This window comes from Natator depressus, chromosome 22 (genome assembly GCF_965152275.1).
Source record: "Natator depressus isolate rNatDep1 chromosome 22, rNatDep2.hap1, whole genome shotgun sequence".
NCBI classification, from domain to species: Eukaryota; Metazoa; Chordata; order Testudines; family Cheloniidae; genus Natator; species Natator depressus.
Window position 1 is genome coordinate 3,870,800 of NC_134255.1, and position 13,724 is coordinate 3,884,523.

At 44.9% G+C, this 13,724-nt stretch overlaps 1 long non-coding RNA gene across 1 annotated transcript; it reads left to right on the plus strand.

The window, feature by feature from the left end:
• Window positions 1-1,129: 1,129 nt before the first annotated feature.
• Window positions 1,130-4,584, plus strand: LOC141976000 (uncharacterized). The gene is made up of 3 exons (XR_012636045.1): window positions 1,130-1,219; window positions 2,415-2,552; window positions 4,550-4,584. It is a non-coding gene; the product is annotated as an uncharacterized LOC141976000 (long non-coding RNA).
• Window positions 4,585-13,724: the final 9,140 nt, after the last annotated feature.

Consider the following 13,724-nt stretch of genomic DNA (forward strand, 5'->3'; position numbering starts at 1 on the left):
CTTCGGCGGTGGGTCCTTCACTCCAGGACCCACCACCGAAAACTCTCGTGGGGGCCCCTGCGGGGCCCAGGGCAAATTGCCCAACTTGCCCCCCCACGCCCCGGGCGGCCCTGGATCCAAAACACTCTGTATTAGTGACCTGTCTTCTTCCTTATTTATCACTCCCCCAATTTTTGTGTCACCCGCAAATTTTATCAGGGATGAATTTTTGTTTTCTTCCAGGTCATTGAAAAACATATTGAATACCATAGGGCCAAAAACATATCCCTGTGGAACCCCACTAGAAACATACCCACTCAATGATGAGTCCCCATTTACAATGACATTTTAAGACCTATCAGTTAGCCAGCTTTGAATCCCTTTAATGTGTGGCATGTTAATTTTATATCATATAGCTTTGATTAATCAAAATGTTGTGCAGTACCAAGTCAAATGCCTTACAGAAGTCTAAGTATATTACATCAACACTATTACTTTTATCAGCCAAACTTGGTATCTTTTTATTCACCTTACAACAACCCATGTTGACGTACATATTTTCCATATACCCACATTGATTGGCATTAACTTTATTACCCTCCTTTAATTCTTTATTCATCAAGTCCTGTAGCAGCTGCTTCATTATTTTGCCTAGAATTGATGTCAGCCTATAATCACCTGGGTCATCCCATTTGGCCTTTTAAAATATTGACACCATATTAGCTTTCTTCCAGTCTTCTGGAACTAATTTAGGAAGGTCGGTTTTAGTGGACCTGAGAAGTTCAATCCAGACTGATTGAACCAAGGGGGAACCGGATTCTATGTTAAAGACCCCTCCTGGAGAATACCCTGCCAGAAGCCTCCTCTCCTTTAAACACACATTTTAAAGTTCAGCAGAATTTATGTCCAAAATGTGATTCCAGCTGCTTTTTTAAAACCTTCCCAGTTCCCAGACAAGAGATGATTTTATGAGGCCCTGTTAGTAATAAATTTGATAGTTTTATAATGGTTCGTTTCTATTATCACGTTTGGACAATCACGAAAAATTCCTGCAGCAATAACAAGGAAGTTCAGGGCTTTAAAAATCATAGGGGGAAAAAGAACACTGGATCCCTGGACACTTTATAAAAGCATGGGAGGGCTCCTGGGAGGGGAAACAGCTGCCTTGGATTTACAGTGAGGGACAAAAAAGATGGATTGCAAAAGCACTACCGAGCTCACCGTGCCTGCTCAGCCACCTGTAAGTAACGTAATTTTTGCAGTGGTTAGAAGGAATGGGAGACCCCCTGTTTGGTAGCGTGTGTCTCCCAGAAATATTTAATCAATGCCTGTTAGCTAGTGATTTGATCAAAGAAAGAGTTATGTGCAGAGTGTATTTGTCTCAAATGAATCAGCTTGATGTCACACGCCTAGATTGGATAGGAGACTTCAGTCTCTGTCCCCTGGCCATGTTTTTAAACAGCCTGCATTCAACATGATTTGAAGAAAGCACATTCCCCAATTAATGTCTCCCAATTGCTAAACCAGGACAATGGCATTTACCCTTACCAGAAACAGGGGGTGTGGGATCTTGTCCCTAGGCTTAGAGAAGATGGTTTGGGGCCAGCTCTGTGCAAAAAAAATGTCCAGGTGGTGGGTAAATCAATACAGGTGGGTGGCAAGAGGACAGGTGGGGTGAATGAGAGGGCCCTTGGGGAGCAGCTGGGGGAAGTTTGGGCTGAAGCAAACTCCGAACATTTCAATGTATGGATTAAATCTAAGATGCCCTTCATGATGGTAGGGAAGAGCATTGGCATTGGCAGCATGTCAGCTCAGCAAGGTGACGCAGGTGGCTGAAATGGGGACTTCAATTTTAAAAACTGTCTAAAATGTGTAATATTTAAAAATGCGTGATTTAAATGAGGGCTGGTTTTCACCAGTCTGCATACATTCTAAATATCTTCACTAGAAATTAAACTTCAACATTTAAATACCTTTCTATAAAGTACACCGCTGCCTTCGGTCAGCACCCAGCCCCCTCTGGCCTGGGAAAGCCCTTGGCATGGACACCCAGAAGATGCTTATCCTGACTGAATGCACAGCCTGTTCTACGTTCTGACTTGAGCATGGCGCAATTTAAAGTGAGGCTAGAGAACATACTGCAAATTCAGCTCTGTAAACAAGATGGTTTTGGGGGAGGAATGTTTAGTTTTTGCTTTTGCTACCTCTCTCCAGTTTTATTCCCCTCATTTAGGGCCTAATGCTTTAAAACTTTACGTAGTCCCGCCAAAGTCAGCTGGACTAGTGTGACTGAGAACTACTTATCTGAATAATGGTTTGCAAGATCAAACCATTTAGTCAAGACTTTACCAGGAACACGTTTCTGATGTTTTCACCGCCAGACACACTTTGTAACTGAGAATTATCAATAACCCGGGACATTTATTTCTCTTCAGGTTTACAGCTTCATGCCCAAAGTGAGCACAACCCAACAGAGAATCATGCTTGCCTCAGTGATGGTGATTCTCCTGGGCTTCTTCATAGTTGCCGGCACTTTGGTGGGAGTTTACCTGACCCACAAACACACAGAAAAGGTAAGCAGAGCAGCTAGTGGGAAGCTTATGACGGGTTTCAGATGAAGTGAGCTGTAGCTCACGAAAGCTTATGCTCAAATAAATTGGTTAGTCTCTAAGGTGCCACAAGTACTCCTTTTCTTTTTGGGAAGCTTATGCCGTCACTCTTGTTTGTGCAACATACCTCTGATACATGTCTGGCAATTTCAGCCACAAACTGTTCTCTGAGATACCAGACCTGGCACAAACTTGCATTTCTGTCCCTAATGGACATTCACAAATCCTATCAATCATTCTTACATGCAAAGTTTTCACCTTACCAGCTCAAACTGTTCATTTCAGACAGCATGACATAATGATCTAGAAATCATCATGACATCAAGTCACTATTCTTAAGATCAGGTTTATAAACCTCAAAATGTGTCTGAAAGGGCTCTGATATATATTCATATCAAGGCAAGGACTTCTCCAACTTGTCCCTCGGTGGGTGATTTAGCTATGGGTTCCTTGCAGTTTGCATGTGTCATTCTAATCGGCCAGCACTGTTTATACAGATCATGCCTTTACTTTAGAAGTTACATCGAGAACTTCCTTTGAAAGTAGGTACTTTCCTGTATTTACACACAGAGTATGTGCAATTTTATAGCAGGTCTTGGTTGTAATAAGTGTTGTAGCACAGTTAAGAAGTAAACTAAGGTAAATCCAGCTCAGTGCCTGGGGAATTTAGCCATTCACAGTAAGAGTGGGCAGCCTGGTGCACCACTTTGAAAATTCACCCCCTGTTGGCACAGTAAGCCCCCTGATTCAGTCATAGCTCCTGCTAAACTCAACAGAAACCCTGTCGGCACAGAGGGTGAAATCTGGCTTCCGGCTATAATTTTGCAACCCCACTCAAGTTTTGGAACAGCCTTCCAAGGGAAGCAGTGGGGGCAAAAGATCTATCTGGCTTTAAGATTAAACTCGATAAGTTTATGGAGGAGATGGTATGATGGGATAACATGGTTTTGGTAATTAAATATTCATGGTAAATAGGCCCAATGGCCTGTGATGGGATGTTAGATGGGGTGGGATCTGAGTTACCCAGGAAAGAATTTTCTGTAGTATCTGGCTGATGAATCTTGCCCATATGCTCAGGGTTTAGCTGATTGCCATATTTGGGGTCGGGAAGGAATTTTCCTCCAGGGCAGATTGGAAGAGGCCCTGGAGGTTTTTCGCCTTCCTCTGTAGCATGGGGCACGGGTCACTTGCTGGAGGATTCTCTGCTCTTTGAAGTCTTTAAACCACGATTTGAGGACTTCAATAGCACAGACATAGGTGAGAGGTTTTTTTTGCAGGAGTGGGGGGTGAAATTCTGTGGCCTGCATTGTGCAGGAAGTCAGACTAGATGATCATGATGGTCCCTTCTGACCTAAATATCTATGAATCTATAAATTATATTTGCCTCTGGGTGTCTTTGTTATTTTTATTCTTGTATTTGTGTGAAGTACAGTGGGCCAAACTCTCCCCTGGGATGCACAGGCAGGGTCAGACTGTGTTACTCGAGGGGCTACTTAATGAACTGGCATTATCAGCAGCCTTTAAAAAAAAGCTGATGTGCATGTCCTTTGTGTACGTGGGTGGACTCCCCGCTGCCTCAGGGCATGTCTACACAGCAAAGAAAAACCTGCAGCTTTCCTATGCCAGCTGACTTGGCTCCTGGGCCTCGGGCTACCGAGCTGTTTCATTGCTGTGTAGACTTCTGGGGCTTTGGGCCTCTCCCACGCCACAGGGTCCTAGAGCCTGGGCTCCAGCCCAAGCCCAGAAGTCTACACAGCAATGAAACAGCCCGGAAGCTCGAGCCCGCAAACCGGAGTTGGCTGGCATCAGCCAGCCACGGATTTTTCTTTGCTGTGTAGACATGCCCTTAGGGGCTATGGGTATCTGGAATAAGCCTCTTGGCTCACTGCACTTTCACCCTTCCCTGACGAATGTGCTAGGGTCTACAGATGGTATTTCATATCCTGAAATGTTTCTTTGAGGTCCTTGACATGGTCATCCAGGGAAACAAGGGGGAAGAGGAAGAGCAGACGGCCATGGTAAATGAACGGGAGAACGTGGCCGCTTTCCACATCAGAAGAAAGAAATCCACAGCCACAGTTGTGTACAACTATAACCAAGTAAGTGCAAGCAACTGGGCTGGAAGAGCTGGATTGTACTGGAAAGAGGAAAAGGTTGAGTTCAGATAATCAACAAGCCAGGGCCACTTGTGCTTGTGCCAAGAAAGTTCTGCCTTTTCCACTTTGTTCCAGGAATTACAGCAGAGGACCGCAATCTTTGCCAATCTGGTCTCTGATCAGCCCTCCCAATAGAATAAGTTCTTCCATGTTCTTCCAGACTACTGTGCAGGAGACAGCAGCTTTTACTTAGGCAGGGAGACCAGGCGGGGGTGTCCCATTCTGTTATTACTGAACCTATCCTTGGAGCATGCATGATACAAGAGTCTCAATATTTATTATGATTTTTATTTATTTGTTTTGTGGTCGCACTTAGCAGCCCCAGTCACAAACCAGCACCTCATTGTGTGAAGCTCTGCACAAACACAGAACAAAATGGCAGTTGGTGCCCCAAAGGGCTAACAATCGAAGTAAACATACGAAGATTTCATTTAGGCAGCAACAGCCAAATGCTAGCTGTAGATGTGGATGACAGACTAATACTAGTGACTGACCTCAGCATAGCCATACCACGTTACTGCTGCACATGGCCAGCTCTCAGGGTATAAAGTTAATGTAGAAACATCTCTTCTATGGTCACTTTCAGTTAATCCTTTAAATTGGGTCTCAGTCCCCCTTTACCTGTTGACTTTAGGGCTTTGAAGTAGATAATAGAAGTAGAGGATGAATAAATTACATCAAAATGATAAGCATACGCAGGTTTCTTTGTTTAGCTGCACAGCTCCTTTCACAGCTCTCCAATGGAGTTTTTTAAAGGCTTAAGTGAAATCCTCAGCAGGTTTTGTCTGATCCAGAGGTTCCCAAACTGTGGTCCGTGGACCACCAGTGGTCTGTGAGCTCCATTCAGGTGGTCCGCGGATAGTTCCCTCTAAAGTGCATGCCTGGGCAGCTGCACATGAGAGAATGAAGGGCCACCCACCTAATTAGTGGAGACACGCAGGCGCGGCTCCACTAATTAGGTGCCTGGACCCTGAAGAAGACGCACGTGTAAAGTGAGGTGGTGGCCTGGGGGGGAATAGGGGTAGGTGGGAGGTGGCAGTGGGGCGAGAAGAGGGGATGGGAGGAATTTGGGATGTGCAGGGCTGTGGCGGCCAGAGAAAGAGGCGACTTTCCCCAGCTCCAGGGCTGCGGCTGCCAGGGAGAGATGGCCCTCCTTCCCAGCCCCAGCTCTGTACTGCTGTGGCAGGGAACAGACCCCCCTCCTTCCCAGCCCCAGCTCGGGGGCTGCCGCAGCGGGGGAGAGTGGACACATCCACTGGATTTGAAAGGTAAGACTACTGATGTTAACATATGAGTTGTGTGCTTTTATTTGTAGAACAAAAAACTGTTAATTATTATTAAGGTTTTTTTTAATATAGCGCTTTTATCCAAAGGGCTTTACGATAGTTAGCTAATGGTACAAACAACATTTGGAAAGATCATTAAGTGGTCCGCCGAGACCCTCAGCAATTTTCAAGTGGTCCGCGAAAAAAAAAGTTTGAGAACCACGGGTCTGATCCAAGTCACGAGGATGTTCTGTACCTGCCAGAGCAGGAGGTAGCTTCTCTCTAACTAATTTTAAACTTTACTGAGCTGAAAATTACACCATCACTCCTTATGTGAATGGGCGCAGATGGAGGCAGAAATGCTGGATAAACCAATGTTAAACTAAACACCCGTTCATCGAGTTAGCAGTCTGTGGTTCAGAGAGAGTTAAACACAAGTTGGAAACTATTCTAAAACGTACATCAAGGGTTTTATATTTCATTTTGAATTTTCAAGTATGAGCCAATTTTGAAGAAGTCATTATTTTTTGCTCAAAAATAAACTAGTACTGAATGAAAAGGAGTCTCCTTTTCACTGACGATCTAAGAGATATTTTCAAAAGTACAAATTTCAGATTTCCTTTCAGATGAAAACCAGTTGCTGTCAAGACACTTGGGGCCAGATTCTTGACCCTGCTAAGGCAAAGCAGGCAATCCAGCCCCCTGATCCTTTGTGTAAGGGGGAATTAGCAGGTGGACTAAAGCATAGCGGCTCTTCTCTCCAACTCGCAAGCTCCTCGTGTATGGAGAAGAGTTCTCAGAAGAAAAGGGATCCCTAAACCCCAGTCATTCCCAGCTGCCTGAGTGGACCCTTGGAGCTGTGGGGCTGGGTATAATTTAGTGCAGCATCCAGGTTTCTCTAATGCCAGAAGTTTCAAGATTAGAGGAATGTAAAGATGGCTTCAAGCTATCTTTTTCTCTATGCTGCTCCTGTGCTGAACAGAAAATGTAGCCCTAAAAGTTTAGAATTTGGCTATTCCCCAAACACCCACTGAAATTCTAGGTTGTAAAATGGCCCTAAATTAAAATGGATGAGAGCGTTTGCAGTAAACTTTGTGAAAACTTTTCATAACCTTTGCACAGCTTCTCTGCTGGGGGCATAGTCAAGACCAACCTAGGCATCTCTACCGGGGAAATAACAAACAACTTCTGTGCAAGCTTTTACCCAGGGAAATTTCACAGGTTATCTTGTTGGTCATGAACATTGTAAACTTTATTTTTTGCAAGTGCCTCCTACTGACGTTTTGGATGTTTGCTTGTAGGGTCTAATAGGTCTCAGAATCACCAACAGTAAAAAATGTTTCGTGATGAAGATGGATAAACTCAACATACCAAGCTTGGATGAAATTTCCAGAGATCTGCCAAATTTTAACGCCAAAGTAAGGTTCACAAGTCTGGGCTATTATCACAGTGTTGTACTACTTACTTGTAGACTTTGATTGAAAGCAACAAATTTTAAACCTGGGGTGCCAAACTCCTGGCCTACTTAATGTATTTATCCAGCCTCCCTGAAAGAATCAGATTCGGTAGTAAATAAGATTTCATATTTTTAAAGTTATATTTCCAGCCTGTATGGCTTGAAAATAAACTTTCAAAATGTAATAACACTCTCGCTGACTGAAGCAGCTCTAAGAGAGAGATAAACTGCTCCAAATTCATCTTGGTGGACAGTTAACCCTGAAGCCTAATGATTATCTAGGGACAATTTCCAAGTAACCTAAATGTTCAAATTTAGCTAATTTGTGCTCACAGTTATATAGGGATACTAAATAACTGCATGTACAAATGACCAAATAAATGAAGGGAGGAAATGATCCTAAAAGTACCTTGCATCATTTTCCCCACTGAGTAATACTGAATGCAACAGTAACTAGCATATAAGGTTCATATTCTACCCTCAATCATTTGCAAGCCTCCTAGGGACAGCAGCGGCCAATCTGGTTTAGATCCTTGACACTAACTTCATAGACCCAGTCCACAGTCTATAACTTAAACTGTACTCTGGCTCCCTCCACAGATCAAGCTGGACACCTTATTTTAGAACCCACCTTTCCCCTGAAAGTGAGTTTCTGAATTACAGTTGGATACACTGAGTGCACCTGGACTCCCCAGGCAGCTGGTGGAATGGCCAGTGCCATACTCTCTACAATGTCTCTGAATGACACTAGCTGTTGGCTATATAGGGCTCAAATCAGAAACTCAAGATAGCTGTCTACAAATGTGCTTTCAAAGGCATTTTCCCCATTAAATTCAGGCTGTATTCAGCAGGATGGTTAAGGAGCTGCTGCACTCTCTGCTGTTACCAAGAGATTCTGCTCTTGGCATACTTGGACACAAAATTCTCTCACCTCAGCCTCTTAGGGTATATCGACACTGTGGTTTAAAACCTCTGGCAGTGAGTGTCAGAGCCTGGGGCTACAGATTCGGGCTTGCATGGCAGCACTAACAGCAGCAGTGTAGATGTTGCGGCTCGGGCTCTGAAACCCATCCTCCTCCCCAGGCTTCAGAGCCTGAGCCTGAACGTCTACACTGCTGCTTTCAGTGGCATAGCACAAGCCCTGTGAGCCCGAGTCTGTAGAACCGGGCTTTGAGACTTGCTGCCAGGGGTTTTAAAATGCAGTGCAGACATGCCCTTACTTTCATGGCCCTTTTATGTCCCCTCCCTCTGACAGAACCTCAGGATAACGTTAGAGATGGATTATTGAACTGCAGTCCCTGGGAACCCAGTGACGTCTGACTTCGGGAGAGAGGGAGGGGAGCTGGATGAGTCTCATAAGACTCACAGTGGTGTCAATCATCCACCAAGGTTCTGCTTACAGTTCAATAGCTTACTTCTCCTTTTAAAATCTGTGAAACATTGACCAAGGCCCCTGTCCTGCCCTGCAGGGGAAGGTATCCCCTGGTAGCTGGGGACACTAGATTGAATTGCTGAAGCCAAGATGTGTGGCAGCCCAATGTTCTGCACTTGGCTGGATGTCATGGTCCTGGGTGTGAAAGACAGTTCCTGTGACTTTGAGAGGGATTTACTTCTAGCTAACGAAACTGTGCTCCACAGTAGCTAGAGGAAAGCTACAGAACATTTCCACTGACTCAAGCTCTACTTGGTTTCTTGCTTGCTGGTATCAAGCACCAATGCTTGTACCTTGCTCATATGAAGGGCTATATGTGGCAACTTCTTTTCCAGCAGGTCTCTGGAGACAAAATGTCTTACAGCTTCACAGAGGCGGAATCGGCTGACCGCACTACACTGGGAACAACTCTGAATATTCTCTGCAGCGACATCCCCATCTACTGGGCTCTGCCTGTGAGTGTCAGTTTCCTTTTCATTTTAGATTCATTTGGAGAGGGGTAAAAGGTTAAGTCAAAACTCTCCTGAGTCAATCAACGTGGCTCCCCTCCTCCCCCGACTTGCTAGGCATGCAGCTTCCGGGGCATTTCAGTGGAGTCAGAAAAGGAGAGAATTCCGTATCTGAAGCCAAAGTGGAAGAATGTTTCAGTAATAAACCATCCAACCACACCCTAACCTGCCACTGCTAAGCAGAATGTCATGATCTGGGGGTACAGCACACTCAGTGCCTGGACATTCGCTCTGCAACATCATCACGTCATGACCTACCTGGTTCAAGCCTGTCTCAGGACAGAAGGTGCTCCCTCGTTCAACTAGCACTCTCTTTCCACCCACACCCCACGGGTAGGCGCACAAAGCGTGGGGTTCCTCTGGGCTGGTGTCACAAGGTCATGATGTTTGTGTCATAAGATTCACATGCTCCTGTAGCAACACTGTTGATGGGAAGTGGGGCATCACCACACCATGTGGCTAAAACCAGAATCCAACCCTACTCCAAAGAGTCAAAAGCTTAGTTCAGCACTGCCCATAACATGAATATGCCTACAGCAAAGCCTCATGTGGACAGACATTTTGGGAGAGTTGCATCATTTATCCAGAGCAGAAAGGGCTCAGTGAGGAGCCTGGATGGCCCAGGATGCTGATAAGAAGCTGATCTAGGGTGGATGGCCTGCTCAATCCTAATTTTGATAGGGGTTCCATCTTGTAATGCTCACCGGGTATGAAAATTTTTCTAGATTGCCAAGGGATCTGATGCAAAGCATCGTACAAGACTGGGAGGTATGAAGATAGCAGTTAAGAGAAGCAAAGACTGATCTGAAGTCTCATTCTCAGTAGGCAGGATGAACAGGCCTTAGAGGGAGGTGAATTAAACATTTGGAGAGTGAATAATTGACATCCGGCAGGTTAGAGTTGCCCCACCCCATTCTTTTTGTGACCTGTGCTTGCAAGTTATTAAAAGCATCCTACATTTTCCTTGGGGCCAATGTTTGCTTGCCCTGCCCTGGCTCTGTAATATCATACCACACTCAACCACGCCTATGACGTGATCACTATTCACGAGGTCGAGGTTTAAAAGATGGTAATGCTAGGCTGTGATTCAGACACCGGATTTCAGTTTGCACCCAAACTAATTAACCTCCCTGCTTCTGGATCAGAGGATGAGTATGGGTTTGGTATTCGTCCGATGGATCACATGTAACATTTCTTGTCGCTATCTAACCTTGACAGCACAGTCTTGAAAATAAGTTGTGTGTCTCACCCCACAAATTTGTTTTTTGAAAGGTAGTTGGGTTTAATATTGTTTATGGTAATTCAGCCATGCTCCATCACTTAATATGAATAACCAGGTAGAGCAAAATGGAAACAGTTGGTAGGAGTTCTTTGAGTTTCTCCTTTTTTTGCCCCCAGCGCAAGATCCAAGGAAACCGCAGCAGTTCTGCTCCTCTTGGCTCCCCATGGTGTTTCTTTAGCTCTTTCTGTTTCTGCTTTTGATCTGAAATCTCAAGTTATTGTGTGAATTATGCCTACTCGTCAGCACAGACCGCAGAGTCTTGGATGAGGCAAGCATCAGAATAAAAACAATTTTTATAACTTTTTGTACTGGGTAATACATCAAATCCCCTGGGTGTTTCAGAAAACCCTTCACAACTGGACAACGCTATCCTGCAATACGTAGATCAGATACAGCTTCCAAAGCTTTGACACAAACATGTTGGAGACCGTAGGAAATAAGATTACTGCAAAATAGGGAAAAACAAATCCAGTATGGGAGGGAATAAACAGGAAATCAACACTCTCTAGAGAGGAATGCTCCTCATCCCTGAAGGCTTCATCACCAGTTTCTATAAAAGTTGCTCTGACATCAAACCATACAAGAAAAATTCACCAACATTTCTGAGAGATTAAAGAAAGCAAAAAAAAACCTACTTCTGCCCCCAAGAAACATAGTGAAGCTCATTAAGGCTCAGAATCATAAATGTCCCCAGACCAGGAAGACTTTCAGTTTTCTGCAGACCAATATCCATCATTAAAAATCTGAAGACAGCACTCTTTGTCTAATGCAGGAGAAACTATCTCCAGTATTGCAAATGCCCACCAGTTATAGATTTTGGCACCTGAAGGATGAGTTCTCACTATGAGAGAAGCTCCTTCATTCCTATGATTTTCAGGGCTGCTCTGATGCAGCAGGTCTTCTCTGACTGCCCTCTCTTCCCTGCCTCCAGCTAACTCCAGCCATTATTGTCTGCTCTACTATATTTCTGGCAGAGGTGTGGGACACGGGGGAGTCAGGGAATTTCTACTTCTTGGAAAATTCCAGTGGTTTTACTGTAACATTACTTACATGAGTGATTAAGTTATGCATAGAAACAGTCACGATAGTGTCATTTTGAACATTACAAATAGTTTCAACACTTAAGATTTTAAAGTGTTAATGGCTAACCCTGGTTAAAATCCTATTGTAAAAGGGGCAAGTCATAGTTTTAACACATTAATTGTTTGAGAACTATTTACCTAGTGTAGATGTGGTTAATGTTTCAATAACTCCCACTCCCTTTTATTGACCAAAAAGGAACCATTAAATGCCCCTTCCTCCATATGAAACAGAAACATTGCTTGAGACAGATTGCTATGTCATGGATTCACACTGCGTGGGCTATGCTCTGGCCTTTAAACTGGCTGCTAGGGTTAACCCTGTAGTGTGCCAAACCCCCAAGGGTCACCCTTTTCCATAAGGATAGGCCATGTGGCTTCAACATGTCCAAAACAGGGTCTTCAGGCTCCAACACGCCTGTTTCTCACTATGAGCTCTGTAAAGCGAGTCTGACTGAGGTAGGCTCCAGCTCAGAGACTTTTTACTCCCTTTTGGGGTCAATGTAAATCAGTAATTGCAGCAATTCAAAGCAGACTTTTCCAAAACAGGGTAGGTTCACACGCTTCTATTGGGAAGATTACTCATTCACAAACCTAAAGTCATCTCTCAGACAGAATGAGGGAAAGAAGCGAGGATCCTGAATATCTTAAAATAAGTTTCTTACGTTCCTAATTTATACTGTTTTTAAATATTTAAGGCACCTAAAAAATTGTTCTAGGCTCCTCAAAGAGGAAATGGTATTATCCATATCACAGTGTACCAAAACTAAAAAAAAAGCAGCTTTTCATCTTCCTGAGAAAATCATACTAGATATCCCAAGGGAGACAATTTAGTTCTAGTATGATGAGTAAGACAACATTTTTACATATTCAACAAATGTCATTCCTAGCATTTATTTAAAATGATTTCATTGCTCATCTTGCTGTTTGCAAGGACAAGGTTGCATATACTTACTCAGTGTAAGCACTTGGCCCCCGTACTGAAGTGGGAGATACTTAAACAGACCAAGTATAATCACTTTGTAAGGACTGAGATGTTTTATTTATTTATTTTTAAGAACTACATATCCTTAATTAACACACACATCTAAAACAAAGGGTAGCATAAGTAATGTTGCTAGAACTCCTTTACCCCAGTACTGTAGAAGACACTGCCATTACCACGGCTAGCACAGTAGGTTCTGCAATTACCACAGCCTAAGCAAATGCTGTTTGCAAGGTACTGTTTATCACCGTTACTCCTTCACCCATTTCATCAGTCACCGCCTTCGGAACGCAATGGCCACGCACGGTGCTTTCCTAGTGCTCTTGCTGCCACGCTCCCTCATTGTGTGTGGTTGTCGTAGCAACCCTTTGGGTCTCAAACTTGCATAGGATTTCCATCTAACCCCTATATGCGCTTTAATGAGTGGGCTGCGCGGACTTTCCCTGGTTTCTCGTCCCTCCACAGCCTGGCCAGGAGGGTGCCGGCGAGCCTTGCCCAGGTTTCTGTGGGGGGCCACGAGGACTAGACCAGCTCAGCTGGGGACTAGGCCTGAACCGTTTGTTTTCACGCCCAACGTGGCGGGTCGCCAGCGACGCCCCACGGGGAGCATGACCGGAGAGAAGCTGGGTTCCCAAGTCAGCCCTTGGCCTGAAGACAGCCCTAGAGAGATCCCAGGCAGGCCAGGGGCCGAGGCCTGAGGCAGCGCCCCCCTCACAAGTGCCGCCCCCCGCAACTACCTGCCTAATGCAGGAAGGTAACTGACTGACACCGCTCGGGGCTCCCCTTATATAGCCCATGAAACATCGCGAGAAGACAGAGGGCGCGAGGAAAGAGCGGGTTGCTGCCGAGCCGGAGTTCTCGCGGTATTTCCCCCTCACCTACCTAAGTGGGTGTGGTCTTGAGGGAGGAGCCGACGCACGCTGCCCTGCCCCGACAGGCCGAGAGCTCAGCAACCCGCCCCCTTGCCGCTAG